The sequence below is a fragment of the Meles meles genome, chromosome 7, assembly GCF_922984935.1.
Source record: "Meles meles chromosome 7, mMelMel3.1 paternal haplotype, whole genome shotgun sequence".
NCBI lineage: Eukaryota > Metazoa > Chordata > Mammalia > Carnivora > Mustelidae > Meles > Meles meles.
In genome coordinates this window covers 33,455,848-33,474,862 of record NC_060072.1, presented here as the reverse complement: position 1 = coordinate 33,474,862, position 19,015 = coordinate 33,455,848, and the positions used below count along the sequence as shown (strand labels likewise).

The window sequence follows — 19,015 nt, the reverse complement described above, 5'->3', positions numbered from 1 at the left end:
CTGGATCTGCTCTCACATGGGAGAATTATAATGGAAATGTTGCTGATACAATATGAGTTTAGTATGCTTTGTCAGTAGTCTATTTAAATACATACAAACTGCTATCCAAATACTTGGGCAGAGATCTGGACTGGTAAATCCAGCAGGGGCTTTCACTGTGTGAGAACACAAAATTTCCTTTCTGCTTCCTGGGGCCATCACAGTTTCTGGCTTTATGAAGTGTCAGGTGGCTGAGTCCCAAGAAAAAAGGGGAAGGGAAAACTTGCTGACATATTTCTTGAAGATTATTAGTTAATTTATTGTTTCTTTGGATTCATTTTCTTCAGAGAGGAGGGATCTACTTATCTAATTTAAAACCATTGCTCATGATATTAGCAGTAACACTTTATTTACACCTAATATGGAACTTTATAGAACAGCTGTACTGAAATATGATTCATTTTATTCATTGATGAATGAGTGTAAGTCTCATTAACATTAAAAAGAATTGTGAATGCTTAATGATTACCGCATAGAATTTGTCTAGGGGTTAATTTTAATTGCATATAACTGTATTTGGATGAGTAGTTTAGAAACAATCATTTAACAAAAATAACCACATTTCTTAATTACAAGTAGCAATTGACTTGGGCAAGCATTTGTTGTGCCTATGATCCTATAAAAAGAGCACTCTAGAAATCTGAGTTTATATTTTCCTAAGTTGGAAATATCATCTTTCATGACAACGACTTGCAAAGGAGGGAAGAAAAGAGATGACAGTAGCTATAAGTCATGTGCCACTTTACAGAAAAGGCAAAGGAGGCTCAGGGATCTAAATAATTAGCCACATTCCCACAATTATTAAATTATAGAATAAAAATTCATATTTAGATTTGTGTATTTGGAAATCCAGTGCTAATTAATGAAAAAAACTGTGTGTGAACCATTTGTATGATACATGTGTGTTGTGGTTTGAACATTTGTGTCTACCCCAAACTTATATGTTGAAAATCTAATGCCCAAATTGATGGTATAAGAACATGGGGTTATGGGGAGTTGATTAGGTAATGAAAGTGAGTCCTCATGAATGGGATTAGAGCCCTTATAAAAGCCCTGGAGAGCTGACTTGTTCCTTTCATCCTGTAAGGATACGACCTGAAGTTTGCAACCCTGAAAAGGATCCTCACTTGCCCATGCTGGCACTGTGATCTTGGACTTCTAGCTTCTGGAACTGTGAGAAATAAATGGCTGTTATTTATGTGCTTTCCAATCTGTGGTATTTTGTTATCACAGAATGGGCTAAGACATTGAGTCTGCAGATTGACACAGAGGTTGAAATTGGTATGATTATGCAATAAAAAAGATGACAGTCCATGGCAGAGATCTTCCTTTGGCTATGTATTTATGAGCTGAGGCTTGTAATGTGTCTTAATATTTGGGAGTGTGACTACCCCTACAGACAGTGCCACATAGATAAAGTGCCTTAAATGGAAAAGTTTGCTAGTATCAATGATGAAAAAAACACTGGTTGAGAAATCTACTATGCACAAAGCATTATTATTTTTTTTTTTCTTAAGGGTGATTACAACCATTTAATTTTTTAAAAGATTTTGTTTATATACTTGACAGACAGAGATCACAAGTAGGCAAAGAGGCAGGCAGAGAGAGAGGGAAGCAGGCTTCCCGCTGAGCAGAGAGCCCAATGTGGGGCTCAATCCCAGGACCCTGAGATTATGACCTGAGCCGAAGGCAGAGGCTTAACCCACTGAGCCACCCAGGTGCCCGGGTTTATTTTTAAAAGAAGGTTGAAAAGGAAAGACTAAAAATTGATTGGATGTGATACATATTTATGAGCTGTTTTCTAATAGAATACTAGCTACTTTATAATCTGGAAGAAAACATTTATCTTAACTTGGGTTCAAGGCATACCTTTTTTTTATTAAATTATGAGAAAAATGACCATAAAAGTCAAACTAATAATCAGAACATTCAAGCTACAAAGAAGTATGAAGATTATTAATCAAACCATAACTTTATGCAGAAGAAAAAAAATCAGTGCTAGACTGATTTAACTTGTTACTGATAGGACAAGGACTAGACTGAGGTTTCCTGTCAATGTAATAAATTTGAAAGGATTCAAATGTCCTAGAGTCTAAGATCATGGTGTTTCATGTTAACCATTAAATTCAAAGTCACCAACCAAGGCATAAAACATAGACCTTCCAATATGGGAGAAGTAGACCTTAAGATCAATATTCTAACATATGATTATCAATGGTTCTTCCCATGTTATAAACATTGTTCTTTTTCTCTTGAGTACCAAAAGTAATTTTTTAGAGTTTAGATATCATGCATGAAATACATGCATTTTAAACTCTAGAATCACACCCTATTTGGTAAGATGTTCTTACATAGGAACTAAAAATAATTGAGGGAATGGTAACTTATATCTCCAATTTCATTCTCAGGTTCACAGTGGGGTAGACCAAGTAAAATGGTGAGAAAGATTGCCTACATGAAATGCAGATAAATAGTTATTTCTGTTTCTCTCCTATTTTTCTCTCTCTCTGCTTTTTGCTGACCTTTTACAGTTTTATTTATTTGAGTTAAACCTGCTTAAGGTGTTCCTACACTTTAATGCATGAGAGCAAGAGACTGCATAAATTTTTAAAGAGAGAGCAAGACAAGATTATGAATATTTATGAATATCAATATTCATAAATTAATATCAATATGTATGAACATAAATACAAAGCACTATATCAATTGAAAGAAGGTCCAAAACCAAGAACTTCAGGGCATCACCTGCAGTGTTCAGATGATGTAGGTTTCACAATAATAGCCACCTAAGGGAGAATCTGGTTTCCAACAGAATTGACTTGGTCCATACAATAGGTAAAAGAAAATTTTAAATGAATATCTAGACTTATTTTTAAATTAGAGTATAGAGTAATAATGGACTTTCATTTCTACATGGCAACAACTGGCTAGACCTAAGTAATAGCCAATTCCATTTAGATGGGGAATATTCTCCAGTTTCATGCAACTTCCCCTCCTCCCAATTTGTTGTATTTTAATATTGAACAGCATCACTCATTTACCTATATGATTCTAGACCAGCTGAGTATGCAGCATCTGATCAAGCTGAAAAAATTGGGGGGTATTTTTATCCTTAATGGTATGGCTATCTTTGAGGTGGAGAGAGATGCAGTTCACTTTAAGCATTTTCCATCCTGTTAGAAAAGAGAAATACAATTATCAGATGCGTCTCTCTTGGTTTAATGTCATTGGACCTTTACTCATCTAATCTATTGTATTTTTGATAATCAGAGAAAGGCATTCTGATTTCTATATTTGTCTGCCTATAAGGAAGAAATGTGCTCAGGTTGTGTATTTTGGTTAGTCTTTGCAAAAGTGAATTTTTGATGGCATACCCATGGTATGGTTAGTATTACTTGGCTATAGTGGGAGATTTTGCTGATTATGCATATATATGCATATATGCACATATATATGTTAAGAAATTATCATAAATTAAGAAATACGCAAAGTTGTCCTTAATTTCAGTATCATACGTATTTCATTAAGTATGAACCCATCTTTTAGGTCTATTATATTTGAGACAATGTTTGCACCCAAGCATTTGCAGGGTAAAGCCAACGACACTAATGAATTTTAGATGACAGCACTATTACTTCTATATATATCCTTACAGATTTCTATAGTATATACAACAGAATTAAATCAACTGAAAGTTAGGCAATGAATTACTTTTGCCTTATATTTTTGTTCAGAATCTAGGATGCTATGGTTGATGGGCTAACAAAATGTCACAAAATCTTCACCCTTCCTTGTATGTACCCCTTCTTCAATATGACTTTGTAATGTCTTCCATTAGGAGATGGAGTCTGTTTCCCACAACCTGGATGCTGTTGACTTTTTATATATTTTGGCAAAAAGAATGCTCTAGAATTGATAGTGTGCAATTCTAAGCTCAAAAATCAATAGGTCCTTCATGCTTCAACTCTCCCTCCTGGAATCCTCATTGCCATAGGACAGGCCCACCCTAGCTTGCTAGAGGTGCAGAAACCATACAGAAAAGGTCACTTTTTTAGTTCTATGGCATTTCTCCATTGTAAGAACAGAAGTTGTTCTTTAAGTAAAAATCACTGTTCTTTGCCCCTCATGACATGATTCCTCTAGCATGTTGTGTAGTTATAAAGCCTTTAAGTCCATACAGCATGGATATGCTTTCACTATTTTTAGTAATACTGCTGAATCATTCTTTTGCCTTATTTTAAACTCCCAAAATAGGCTTACTCCTTTTCCAATACACAATCAAGAATACTGATTAATTTTGATTTATCTAATCTGTAAGCCAATATTTACTTCCTGATTTTATGCAAAGCAATAACTTCTATGGAACATGGAAACATAGGAGCTAAGAATTTTAACTAACAGTGTCCATAAGGTTTTTCACAATTTAGCTTGAGGTTGAAGGTTGAAGAATCTGACTGGAGTTGTGATAATGATGCACTTGGGAAGGTGAAGTTGCTCATAAATTTTATTATACTAAGATCAAAATTAAGACATTTTGAACTGAAAATGCCTCACTACGGTAAATGTTGTGTAAAGAAATAAAATCAAAAGCAAGAAGATGACTACGCAGCTCCTGAGGAGTCCATGTTGATCAGAAATAACTGTTAATATGGCATCACATATCTGCTGTGATGATAGAATTAGAAGGGCTAAATTTTTCTATAGGCTGGTATTTCATACTACAATACAGTTCCCTAAAATATCGACCATCAAGCTGGCTAATCCCACTGTATTTGAATAGCATAGCTTGTTCTGTTTGTACTTTGTTATTAACACTTCGGGTTAGCCACCGGAACCTGTAGTGGAAATGCAGGAAGTAGAAAATGTAATTAAGGAACCCTAACCCTCAATTTACTAAAAGGAAAAATGAACCACATATGCTACAAATATTTGGGAAAATACAAATTATTTTGAATTCTAATTGTTACTGGACACCATTGTAAAATTAAAAATTGAAAAAAATAAAGCAGCTTATGAAAATGAACTTGGTACTGATGGACTGAAATTTGGTTTGAAAATCTCTTCCTCCCTCCCTCAAAAGTTATAAACTGAATGTTTTTGTAATGGCATTTTCACATCTTCTTTTAAAAAACAAACAAACAGGAAAAGAATATGTGGTATAGTTTAAAGAAAAAAAAAAGATCTTACTTTAAAAAAACACACATATGGAGGACATGGGGTGATGGAGAGGAGAGGGAGTTGAGGGAAACTGGAAGGGGAGATGAACCATGAGAGACTATGGACTCTGAAAAACAACCAGAGGGTTTTGAAGGGGTGGGGGCGGGTGGGAGGTTGAGGAACCAGGTGGTGGGTAATAGGGAGGGCATGTACTGCATGGAGCACTGGGTGTGATGCCAAAACAATGAACACTGTTATGCTGTAAATAAACAAATAAACAAACAAACAAGAAAAACACACACACATAAACATTACAATGCTATTTTCCACAAATAAATTTGCTGATTTAAACCAGTATGAAAGTGCCAGGCTCCAAAGGTAGCAAACAGAAATTTTTAAAATATTTACACCAGGAAGTGTCACCAACAGCTGTTTTATATACATACATCTTCCATCTAAATAACGAGAAGAAAAGTCTTATGTACATGCGCTGCCATTTTTAGCTCCATTTTCCAACAAACATATGGGTAACTTCATTAGAGAGCCTGAATGGGCATTTTATGAACCGCCCACTTGGTTAAACAGTAAGCATTAATGATAATTACAAGAATCTCAAAGGCTATAAGATTAATATTGTGCATTTGAAGAGTCTAAAAGTTTAGAAGAGAGACACAAATTATGCTTTTTATTTTTTACAAAGGCAGAATCAAACAAAAACCATACTCATTTTCTCTGGTGACAGGGCTTAATAATTTAGCGAGATTAATGTGATAAAGTCCTTGCTCCAGAAAAGAGAAAGAAATATCAGAAGCATTATCAGAGGATGGAAGAAAAAGGTTGAAGACTAGGTAGGAAATTAGTTTGAATTAAAGTTTTAGCAGACTTTTTTTTTTCTGCTAAATATCACCTTTTACACTCTGCAAAGTGTAAAGAAATATTAGCGTCTCTATAGAACTATCTTTATAGAAAATCAATTAACACTTGATTTTCTGCTTCAAGCCAGTATATTGGATCTCTACAGCCAGAGTAAACTTTGATGAAAAGATAAATACAATTAAAATAAAATTATGTATAACACATATGTATATATTTTAAGAATCTTTGATCTGACATGAAAATTATATATCTTCAGAGACTAATATAAAGGTAAAAGCAGAAACCCTAAGAGGTAAGTAATCTCCAAAGCCAACTTTTAATATAAGAACTTGGAGCAATTATTAGAAAGCTTGATTTTCCCTTTTGGCTTCTTCATGAGGAACAGAGTGGAAAGCATATCTGAAGCCCCTCTTCTCCATAAAATGAGAAGTGAACCCTATGGAGAGAGTGATTCTGAAAGGAAATCTTGTCTTTGGTGCTGGTGGAGAGGAAAAAAAAAGAGAATTCATAACGAGTTATTCCTCATCACAGGTCTGAAATGCAAAATTATGCTATTTGTTGGATTAAAAACTGAAAGCAGAGCATTTAGCTTAAACATGGTCCTGACTTGATAGCCTCCCTGCCCCCTGCTGGGGATTGGTAAAAGCAAGTACTTTAAGAATGGAACTCCAGATCTAGCCTTAAAGAATTCCCATCGATAATATTCCACATGTGTGAGATCATACTCAAAAACAAAAACACATAGTAAAATAGGATTTTATAACTGAAAACAAGCAGAAACAAAAGAGAGTACAATCAGAATCACAAAATTAGAGGTTTGATTTGAACATTAGAAAAGGAAAGAAGAGACTTAAATGTAAAACTTGCTAATGGAATTTATTTACACCAAAGTTATAAAAATTAAAAGAATAAAAAGAGATTAAAATGAATCACAAATGCAGATTTTTATCACAGTGAACTGGATATAGATTCAAAGAATGTTGCATTAAGAAACTATGAGATGATTTGAAAAACAATTACGGGACATAAAGGATAGAGAAAAATGGAAGAGGCCCCTTTAAAGGAGATAATGACGGAGTACTTTAAGAATTACTGAAAAGCATCTATTCTCGAATTCAGGAAGGCCAATAAATCTAAAGTGTGATATTACAAAATTGTGCTGGGGCTCCTGGGTGGCTCAGTTGGTTAAGCGACTGACTTCAGCTCAGGTCATGGCATTGGGGTGCTGGTGTCATGCCCTCCGGGTCCTGGTATCATGCCCTGTGTTGGGGCACTCAGTGAGAGCTATCCTTTTACCCCTTGCACTGCTTATGCTTTCTCTCTTTATCTCTATTTCTTTCTCTCAAACAAATAAATAAAATCTTTAAAAAAAAACTACCTAGACACATCATAACTAGCTTCAGACCACCAAAGATCAAGAGAAGATTTTAAAAGCAGCCAAGGAAAAATAGCAAATTACATACACCAGTACAACAACTAGACAGTTAACTTTCCATTAATAAACAGAATCCAGAAAACCATGGGATAAAATCTTAAATGGTGTCTGAAAAATTACTTAAATGGTGTCTAAAAAATTATAGACTCACAGTCAAGGAATATTAATTTTCTAGAAGGAGAGCAAAATGCAAATATTTTTAGACAAAAAAGGAAAATAACCAGACTTTTGTTCACTAGAGGAAAATCCAAAGAACATACTTCAAGCAGAGAGAAAAAGTGGAAGTTCTGATAAGAAGGGATGTTGAAAAGTAAGTGATAAATATGTTAGTAAATAGGACATAATATTAATTTATAATACAATAATTTCAGCTTTTGAAATAACAGAGCCAAAATACGTAAAATGTGAACACAAAAATCTGGATGACTCATGAGAATTAAAATATTCTAATATACTTGTATTTTGGGTGGGAGTTAAAGATACTAATCTGCCTGTGTCTGCATGTGTGTGTATACACACTCTGGGAGATACCTTAGTTTTATTAGTTGTATTAGGATATTTTAATTTTGTTCTATGACCTGGATTTTCTTCAAGCATCAATATATTTCCAAGTTTAAGTCAAAACATCAAGCTACATGCTTTGATAAACTCAGAAATTTCCAATAAACATCCTCTAGGGTTTACTGTGAAAGTAGTATTATTGAAAAAACAGAAATTGCTTTAAATTAATGAGGAAATATCTTCAATTAGGCATGAGTAGCTACCCCAAAATGATTTGACTTTATGAAATACCTTTGATAATATATGAATGATTTGTAGCTCCTCCGAATTCTACTGTGAATGACAGATACCCAATCTCACCTTAAGAAAGAAGCTGTCATAATCTGTCCTGTACAGAAAATGTTGATACACTGGAAAAAAGAAAGTCCAGTATTACTAATACAAGCTTCTATTTTATTATTAGCAAAAGTAAAATAAAAAGCATTATAGACAATTTGTATTTCCCATGCAGTTTCATTATGCTCGTATTTATTAAGTTTTCCAAACTAACAGAAAATATACAAATTTTAACATTTCGTATATGTGTATCCCTTTATATGAAGTAAAATTATTTAAAAGTTGTCAAAATGTTTGAAGTATATATTATATAATATAAAGATTTATACATTTATTTATCTTCTAACATGACCCTTGATATTTTTCATAGTAGTAAATAAATTGGTTATATTTTATAATATTCCATTTAAGCTCAGGATTTTTGCCCTTTGGAAGTAACTTCAGTCTATATTACTTAGTTTTCCTTCACCTAAAAAGTACATAGGCTAGTTTGTTACAAATATCTATTACTGATTTTTCCATCATATACAAATACTTACAACATTCAAGAGATTGTTTCTGCTACAAAATTATAAATTCATTGCCGGGAACAGTTTCCTATAGCATATCTGCCATGCCATGTAACAAGGATATTCAGAAAAAACTAGCTATAAGAAAATGAGTAACATGGATAGCATAGACATTTTCACAGTATTTGTTCTTCCAATCCATGAGCATGGAACATTTTTACATTTCTTTGTGTCTTTCTCAATTTCTTTCATGAATATTTTATAGTTTTCTGAGTATAGACTCTTTGCCTCTTTGGTTAGGTTTATTCCTAGGTATCTTATGGTTTGGGTGCAATTGTAAATGGGATTGACTCCCATTTTTTTCAAAGAAATGAAACAAATAATCTTAAAATTTATTTGGAACCAGAAAAGACCTCAAATAGCCAAAAGAATATTGAAAAAGAAAGCCAAAGTTGGTTGCATCACAATTCCTGACTTCAAGCTCTATTACAAAGCTGTCATCATCAAGACAGTATGGTACTGGCACAAAAAAAGACACATAGATCAATGGAACAGAAGAGAGAGCCCAGAAACAGACCCTCGACTTTATGGTCAACTAATCTTCGACAAATCAAGGAAGAATGCCCAATGGAAAAAAGACAGCCTCTTCAACAAATGGTGTTGGGAAAATTGGGCAGCCACATGCAGAAAAATGAAATTGGACCATTTCCTTACACCACACATGAAAATAGACTCAAAATGGATGAAGGACCTCAATGTAAGAAAGGAATCCATCAAAATCCTTGAGGAGAACACAGGCAGCAACCTCTTTGACCTCAGCCTCAGCAACTTCTTCCTGGAAACATGCCAAAGGCAAGGGAAGCAGGGGCAGAAATGAACTATTGGGATTTCATCAAGATCAAAAGCTTTTGCACAGCAAAGGAAACAGTTATCAAAACCAAAAGACAACTGGCAGAATGGGAGAAGATATTTGCAAATGACATATCAGATAAAGGGGTAGTATCCAAAATCTATAAAGAGTTTAGCAAACTCAACACCCAAAGAACAAATAATCCAATCAAGAAATGGGCAGAGGATATGAACAGACATTTCTGCAAAGAAGACATCCAGATGGCCAACAGACACATGAAAAAGTGCTCCACATCCCTGGGCATCAGGGAAATACAAATCAAAACCACAATGAGATACCACCTCACACCAGTCAGAATGGCTAAAATTAATAAGTCAGGAAATGACAGATGCTGGTGAGGATGCAGAAAAAGAGGAACCCTCCTACACTGTTGGTGGGAATGCAAGCTGGTGCAACCACTCTGGAAAACAGCATGGAGGTTCCTCAAAAAGTTGAAAATAGAGCTACTTTATGACCCAGCAATTGCACTACTGGGCATTTACTCTAAAGATACAAACGTAGTGATCTGAAGGGGCACATGCACCTGAATGTTTATAGCAGCAATGTCTACGATAGCCAAACTATGGAAAGAACCTAGATGTCCATCAACAGATGAATGGATAAAGAAAAAGTGGTGTATATATACAATGGAATATATGCAACCATCAAAAGAAATGAACTCTGGCCATTTGCGATGACATGCATGGAACGAGAGGGTATCAGGCTTAGTGAAATAAGTCAATTGGAGAAAGACAACTATCATATGATCTCCCTGATATGAGGAAGTGGAGATGCAATTGGGAAGGGGTTGGGGGGTAGGGAAAGAATAAATGAAACAAGATGGGATCAGGAGGGAGACAAACCAAAAGAGACTCTTAATGTCACAAAACAAACTGAGGGTGGCCGGGGGGAGGGGTGTAGGGAGAGGGTGGTGGGGTTATGGACATTTGGGGAGGGTATGTGCTATGGTGAGTGCTGTGAAGCATGTAAACCTGGTGATTCACAGACCTGTACCCTGGGGCTAATAATACATTATATGTTTATTAAAAAAAAAAAATGATAGGTTAACTGGGTGATGAGCATTAAGAAGGGCCCATGATGTGGTGAGCATCATGGTGTTATACACTAATGAATCATTGAGCATTATATAAAAAACTAATGATGTACTATGTATCAACTAATTGAATTTAAATTAAAAATAATTTTAAAAATTGAGTAACATGGAGAAAAGGCTCTAAAGATAATGTCTTTGAAGTCATGTGGGTATTCTTTGAGCAAAGATAGTTTGAGGAATAAATATGCTGTTATGCTGCATTACTTTTCTTGACTATACTTAAAATATGTATTTATATTAAAAAAAAATCAGCACTTCTCTGGGCTATTTAGGTATTTCCAAGGAGACAATATTATTATTTTCTGGAGTTTGAAAATTCATATACTCTCAAAGCACAAATTCCTTTGTCTCCTCTGATATCTCCGTCAGTCTTTTTCACCTCTACTTAGACATGCTTTGATCAGGTACTGTGGTCAACAACAACCTCACCCTCACTGGGATTTCTGTATTTTTCCTCCATTTTTAATTCTGTAGCTTCCAAATATGGCAAGAATAGCTGCTATTGGAGATTGATCTTTTAAAATGGTAGTAGTCTTCTTGAGGTTTTTATTTCAAATAAACTTATTTCTCAATATGGAAGTATTATCACTTAATTGTTAGGGTTGGGCAGAAAGGAGATAGCATTTAAAGAGGCCTTACTATCAATTCCAAGAAATTTGGTCTTCAGAAGGCTGTAAAAACAGTAAGTAAATTCTAGCAAGCATTTGGTCTTTGGTTACAGCAGGGCATTTAGACTATGGACTCTATGTTTTTTAAACTTATGGATGGAACACATTGATGAATGGAGTCCAGATGATAATCAGATGATAAGGTGATCAGGAATGAGCTATATTGATTTTAGAATTTTATAATATCCTTCAAGACCAGGATGGCTGATAATGTTTTGGAATGAACTATGCCTTCTGACTTCCCTAGTGATATGACCTTATAGTTCAAGATAGGTTTTAACAGATCTGATTTTTTTTTTTTTACAGTACATTGATGAATTTTCTGAAAGGCTGATTAATGCTGGAAATTGCTGATTTATCCTTGTATGCATATCACCAACTGGAAACCTAAACATACACTGAAAGCACAAGATCTGGGCTCATCAGTGGCTTATAAAGATTATATTTGGTTGATAATTGCTTATCTATACTGAGGAAAAATATTACAGGGGTGTACCTGTACATGAAACAAAATATTCAATTAGGTGAAAGGTAATTAAGCAAAGAAAATTTTCTCTGATTGTATTAAGTCATACATTTTCTTTTTATAAATACTATTTTGACAAAAAATAAGATTATTAATATAAGAATTTATCCTATTTGATATTTAACATACTAGATGTCATTTTCAGTGTAACTTAAATTATAATATATATGATTTAGTTGTATTTACTTTCATTTGGGGGTGATTATCTTCTTTCTAAGGCATTATTATAAATAATAGCTAATTTTATATATTCCTGTTTTTTAATGTGATAAAATATTTTGAATTATGTTACAAATCATTATGTTAGCACAGAAATTTCAAAGAATTAAAAAAAATAGTTGATGGAATTATTTTATTATTTTCAACAATTTCCAATATTCGTTTCAAATATTCAAATATTTAATATTATAGATATTTAAATATATAATATGTAAATATACATTTATCAATATAGAATATAATAATTTAGGTTAAATAATATTTTTATATATTAATATATTATTATATTATTATAATATGTTATATATAATATATATTATATCAATATGTATTAATATAAAATATAATAATACATTCTATTATCCTTAAATTTTATAAATGCAAAGTTTGTTTCTGTGTAAAGTGAAAACATATGTTGCAAATACCTCAAAGTAATGCTAATTGACTAAGCATTCTACAAAGAGATAGTAACCTTAAAAAAAATTAGAAAATTGTAATGCCAATGGAAGGATTTTTCAGGATAACAAAATCTCAGCAGATGAAAAATATCTGTATGTTGACTGTATTCTGAAAAATACAAAGTCCTTTGTTAATGATATCTATTTGAATACACGTTCAATGCATCCCTAATTTTTGGATAATATAAATTGCTTCAGTCACATAAATGTCAGGTATTACTATATTGTAGGTTAACTAATAATAATAAATATGTACTTTTCGTATCATTATCAAGCAAATTGCTTGAGCGCGGGGGCTGCTTTAAGAATCAAATCAACCACGTGACATCATTCAGTGAAATTTACAGCAGATAAGGAACACAAAACATGAGAGAAAATGAAAGACAGAAAAATTACCATCTCAAAAAAATCTATGCTCATCTGAATCTTAAATCATGTATTCTTTTCCCTTCATATCATTCTTGATGGGGTTCTTACAGAAAAAAATAATAGGTTAAAGTGACTGAGCTTCACTGTAAAGAGAAACCTATGGTCAGGGATATATCGAATTCCCAAAGCTTTCATCATTAATATTTTATGAGTCTCTCTGATCTGTCCTATCTAGAAGAAAAATTTATCTTTCATTTGTGCAAGCACTGCCTGCCGAGTAATAGATTTTGTCCCTCTAACCCTTGAAACCGGGTGGCAAAACGCGAACAGCAGCAAAGCCAGGAGGAAGCAAAGTGTTCATTTGATTTCTTGTATTTGAGTCTAGCTGCACTTTCCCGGACTTGCAGAGTCAGCCAAGCAAAGTGAAAGATCTTTGGGGAACTATGAAGAGTGTCAGTTCTGGGCCAGCATTCACTGGCCTGCGCAGGTGAATGCCCACATGCTTAAGCTGACTTCTAAAGGAGATGGTTAGCTACAGTGACTTTTCTGTTGTTACTGTTAACTTAAATGTTTACAAGAAAGTTTGGTCCCTGCAATACCAGGAACTCATTTGCTCAACCGTGAAAACGGCCCTCCTTAGAGATGAGATGACCAAACAGTAAACTGAGGGTCTTCAAACACTTCGAACTGAAAGGCGGCATGTTTTGCCTCTTGGTAGGCTGTGGCTCGCCTCAGCTGAGCCTAAGAATGCCGAGGATGCTCATCTACGACCTTGGAGCTGAGTATTCCCCGGGTAGTGTTCATCCACAGAAAAGTAAAGCAGAGGAGGAGGGTCCAGGACACCCTGTCACAGTCAAAAACACACTGTTAGGTCCACTTGGGCTGCAGGTCCATCTGGGTTCACAGGAAGTGGATATGGTTCTCTCATGTGGTCTAAAAGATAATTTCCACAGAAATGTATATAGTGTAAAATCAGGAGAAAAAACATACAAGCAAACAAAAAATTCTCCTGGTGTTGAATGAGTATTTTCTTTGGCTGGAAAATATAAAATTCAAAACTATGCGAAACAACTGTGCTTCTTTTCTTCAGAGCTCTTACCTCAATTTCTAATTACATATTAACTAGTATGATTATTTAACATCTTTCTGATCTTTAGAATAAAAATGAGACCCTGTTCATTTTGGTGCACACTGGTATCCCCAGTGTCTTGTACCCTGTTGGCAGGCAAGAGGTGTTGAGTAAGTTTTTGTTAAAAGATTTGCATATTTTTCATTTTCATCAGTGCCTACTAGCATGTTTTACATAATAATCCTCAATAATATTTTCGGTGGGAGTAATGATTTATTCAAACTGCATCAACAGATTATAAATTTACATAAAGTCCTACATTAGAAAGAAAGTTCATACTAATCAGTTAAAGATTAATTTCTGGGGCTCAAAGAGTTGACCATCTAGTTGAGGGATAAAGTATATGTGTAAAAATTATATAAAATGTGAATTATTAGTGACAAAAGAACATGTTAGCTGTAATTGTAAGTAGGTATCAGACACACAGAAATGAAGGGATATTCTTGATGATGAGAACTATATGAGTAAATACATTAGAATCAAAAGGATAGAAACCACAAATCATAGAAGGTGGTGTTAGGGATGATACAGTTTAGAATGACCAATAAGAGAATATCACCCTTGTTTGTAAGAGCCATCTAATCCTACTTCTCTGATTGGTTGTTTAGTTTTTATAGCAGGAATACACATGATTACCATGAACTGGAAGGATCTATATTCAACACTCATGCTAATATAATATTTCCAGAGCTATATAAGAATGTTTCTTTTCCCAAAGTCCAGCCAGTATCTTGCTTTTATTCGACCTCTCCTTGTGATTTAAGCATCTTTTGATATCTTTATATTCTCTTCTCTAAATATCAGTTCTTTTCTCATTCCCCTTTTCCTCAATTTGTTTGCCCAACTCCTTGGCATCCTCACCCAGATCTTACAAATGGGAGTGGAGTAGATAGTCATTTTTAGAGAAATGTCGTCATTTGTAGATACTCTCTAGCGGAGTAAAATTGTTGCTAGTTGTTACCCATCAATGGATTTGCTCTACCAGTAATTTCAACAAATAATTTTTTCCTTTTAAAATTACTTCAAGCACACTTCTAAATAATTATAACTAATTCCATACTTGTTTAAGCTTTTGTTTTGCCAATAACTCACTAGCCTTATTTAGCTATATCCATCTTAGTTAAATTTGACGTTAGTTTGTAAAAACAATATTATTTTAACAAAAAATAAGCAGCATGAAATATGTGAAATAAATAATCTATTTAAAACAGTAATTTGAGAACTAAGTGTTAAATAGCAAATACCAGATGCTGACTGGGAAAATTTTCTGGACTTCCTTGACTTTAAAATCAAAATAGTTTTCCTTAAAGCTAGTATCAAACTAATTAAATTATATCATTTTATATATATAAAAGATCATTCTTTATACTCCCTAGACCTTGAAAATTCTCTGAACTTAATGATACCATATTAATATATCTGAAACTATGTAAACTCTTTCACTAATTGTTTTTGCTCATATCCATGAAGATCATTTGGTAGCTTTTGTGTTGCTATAAGTCACCAGTAATTCCCACGTTCTTCTTTCCTATTCAAAACATCATCATCTGGATTTAGTTTTTAAACCTATTTACTTTTTTTCTTCATGATTTCTATTACCTGCAGTAATGCATGGCTTTTTATTTGTGTCATATTTTACTAAGTAAAATAATGTTTTTCTCTGTTCATTTGTTTGCTTGTTGATTCCCTTTTCTTGTTTTTTTTTTTTTAATTATTTCACAATAGTTAACACTATATTCGAAGACCAATGGAAATTTTTAAAAGTTAAATTTAAGTTAGAAAACTGGGGACTTGTCTAAGTATATTCCCCTAGTGACTAATTTTTGTCTATCAGCCTTAAAGCATTTAAAGTTTGTGTAAAAAAAAAATACTAGATGATGTGGACTTTCATAGTCTTTCCATTACTACTGAAAAACCGGGAATGTTCATTCACAAATTCCAAGGAGGAGCCATATAGTGAAGCCCAGAAGAAGGTCGGAGAGTTCACTGGGAATCTGGGGTAGAGAGACGGGGAGTAACATTGGAAATTACTCTTTTGACACAACAAAATATAACGACCTTCAGGAAAGGTCATGAATTAAGGGCAGACATTTCTGGCATTTTCTTGTTAAAACTTTGGGAGCTCTCTTTTCTACTCCAAGCAGTCAGTCTCCGAGTAATATTCTTCTCACAACTACTGTTTGTCTTTTCAGTATATCCCTATATAAATAATGTCTATCGTTCCTTCTGGCCAATTAGATAAGTGAATGTGGTAACATATTGCCAAAATAAAGTCTGAAAATGCAAATCTGATCAGATCACTCTCAACTCAGATCCCTTTATTAGTTTCTCAATGTCTATTTGGTTAAATAAATTTTTTAGCCATATGTTTTTCTCCCACCAAGAATGCTATGCCTCAGCCACACTGAAATATCTGACGGTTGCAAACACATTTCATGTGAATTTTCATGCTTCAGTGCTTTTGAACATGTATTCCATTTTCCTAGACAAAACTGTGATCGTGTGCCACTCTGTTAGAAGCTCTGTAAATCCTATAGTGATGTTGGTCACTCTCTTCTTGAAACTACAATGAAAGGAGTTTGCATCTTACTGCAGACTTTCTGTGAATGTCTATTTTCCTAATGCTGTGAACTCAAGGGCAGAAATCATATCATGTCATTTTTATGTTTAGAACATCACACATATTCAATAATTGCTAAATGACAAATGTAATGAATCAATATGGCATTTTCTCACTAATTGGAGCTATTAAAAAATTAATGATGGGGCATCTGGGTGGCTCAGTGGATTAAAGCCTCTGTCTTTGGCTCAGGTCATGATCTCAGGGTCCTGGTATCGAGTCCTGCATCGGGCTCTCTGCTCAGCAGGGAGCCTGCTTCCCTTCCTCTCTCTCTGCCTGCCTCTCTGCCTACTTGTGATCTCTGTCTGTCAAATAAATAAATAAAATCTTTAAAAAAAATTAATGCAATAAGATTTCTCCAGAAGACAGAATTTCGAATTCTATGCACTGCTATTTGAGGAAGTATTTTTGATCTGGCAGTTCTTTCTGGACCTGTTAAATAATAGATTGCTATAGATTTACTTACATGTAAGGACTTCTGAAATCTAGATTTTTAACTTATGTTGCCTCACTTTGCTTAGTCATTAACTAAATATTTGTTTAGATTGTTTAATAAGAGAAAAGAGAAATAAATGAAAATCTACATTTAATGAACACAGTATTTTTATATCTATATATTTTAGCAATTAATAGGATTTGGGAATCTAAATTATCCCCAAATTGTAATATTCCTTCATAATAATTGACACATAAATGCTATAATAAATCTGCTAGAAAAATAGTACAATCATACTAAAAAGCCTCATCAAATGATGACAGCTCTCTTTCTGACCATTCCTTAGAGTAGTTTGTGTAAATAGTGCAAATCCCTACAAAATCTGTAAAATATTTTGTTTCATGTCATATAAAATAAATGTTCAAATTCTTCCAATAACCTCTTTCAGTAAGAAAAATAACCTTAATGGTCAACTCATAGTGAGGAATATTTTTCCCTATAGTTTACATAATATTTAATAAGGCTTACAACTCATTTATACTTTAAATTTTATACTGTCTTAATTCTGTAAAATGTTTTAAATATATTATTATCTGGGTGTAAGGTAGAGATCAGTTTCTCTCTTTTGTACATGGCTGTCCAGTTTTTCCAGACAGTTTATTGAAGAAACTGTCCTTTAGCCCTTATATATTCTTGGCTCCTTTGTCATGAATTAATTGATCATATCTGCATGGGTTTATTTCTGGACTCTCTCTTCTGTTCCATTAATCTCCCCATCTGTATTTATTCAACTACCATAGTGTTTTAATTACTATACCTTTGTATTCAAGTTTGAAATCAGGGAGCATGATGCCTCTAGCTTTGTTCTTCTTTCTCAGGATGGATTTGGCTATTAAGGGTTTTTTTAATAGTTATATGCAAATTTTAGAATTATTTTATTTCTTTGGAAAATGCCATTGGAATTTTGATAAGGATTGCACTGAATCTGTAGATTGCTTTGGGTAGTATGGATATTTTGACAATATTGATTCTTCTAATCCATGAGCATGGAGCACTTTCCATTTATTTGTGTCTAATTTATTTCATTAGTGTCTTAGAGTTTTCAATATACAGGTCTTTGGGTACAAAACCCTTTGTCCTAATGGTTAAATTCATGCCTAGATATTTTATTCTTTTTTAAAAAGATTTTATTTTTTTATCAGATTTATATAGAGAGAGCACAAGCAGGGGGAGCAGCAGGCAGAGGGAGAAGCAGGCTCCTGATGAGCAAGGAGCCTGATGCAGAACTTGATCCCAGAACCCTGGGATCATGACCTGAGCTGAAAGCAGACACCTAACTGACTGAGACACCCCGGCTTCCCTTATTCTTTTTTCTTTTCTTTTTTTTTTTAAGATTATATTCAGAGGTGCCTGGGTGGCTCAGTTGTTGTTAACCGTCTGCCTTTGGCTCAGGTCATGATCCCAAGGTCCTGGGATCAAGCCCCACATCAGTCTCCCTGCTTAGTGGGAAGCCTGCTTCTCCCTCTCCCACTTCCCTGCTTGTGTTCCCTCTCTCGCTGTGTCTCTCTCTGTCAAATAAATAAAAGTATCTTAAAGAAAAAAAAGATTTATTCACTTAGAGAGCACGCCCAAGTTGGGGCCGGTCAGAGGGAGAGGGAGAGAGTGAATCTCAAGCAGAGTCTGTTGAGTGTGGAGTCCCATGCAGGGCTTGACTTCATAATCCCAAGATCATGA

General features: G+C 34.0%; 1 protein-coding gene across 2 annotated transcripts in view; it reads right to left on the bottom strand.

The window, feature by feature from the left end:
- Positions 1–19,015, bottom strand: part of MGAT4C (MGAT4 family member C) — a 682,332-nt gene that overhangs the window by 38,222 nt on the left and 625,095 nt on the right. Inside the window, exon 1 of one of the 2 annotated variants that reach the window (XM_046012920.1) lies at positions 8,369–8,412. The exons of the other annotated variant lie outside the window; for it this stretch is intronic. The gene's annotated coding sequence lies outside the window, so the exon portion shown is untranslated. Of the gene's footprint in view, positions 1–8,368; positions 8,413–19,015 lie in introns of those variants that run through there. 2 annotated transcript variants of the gene reach the window in all.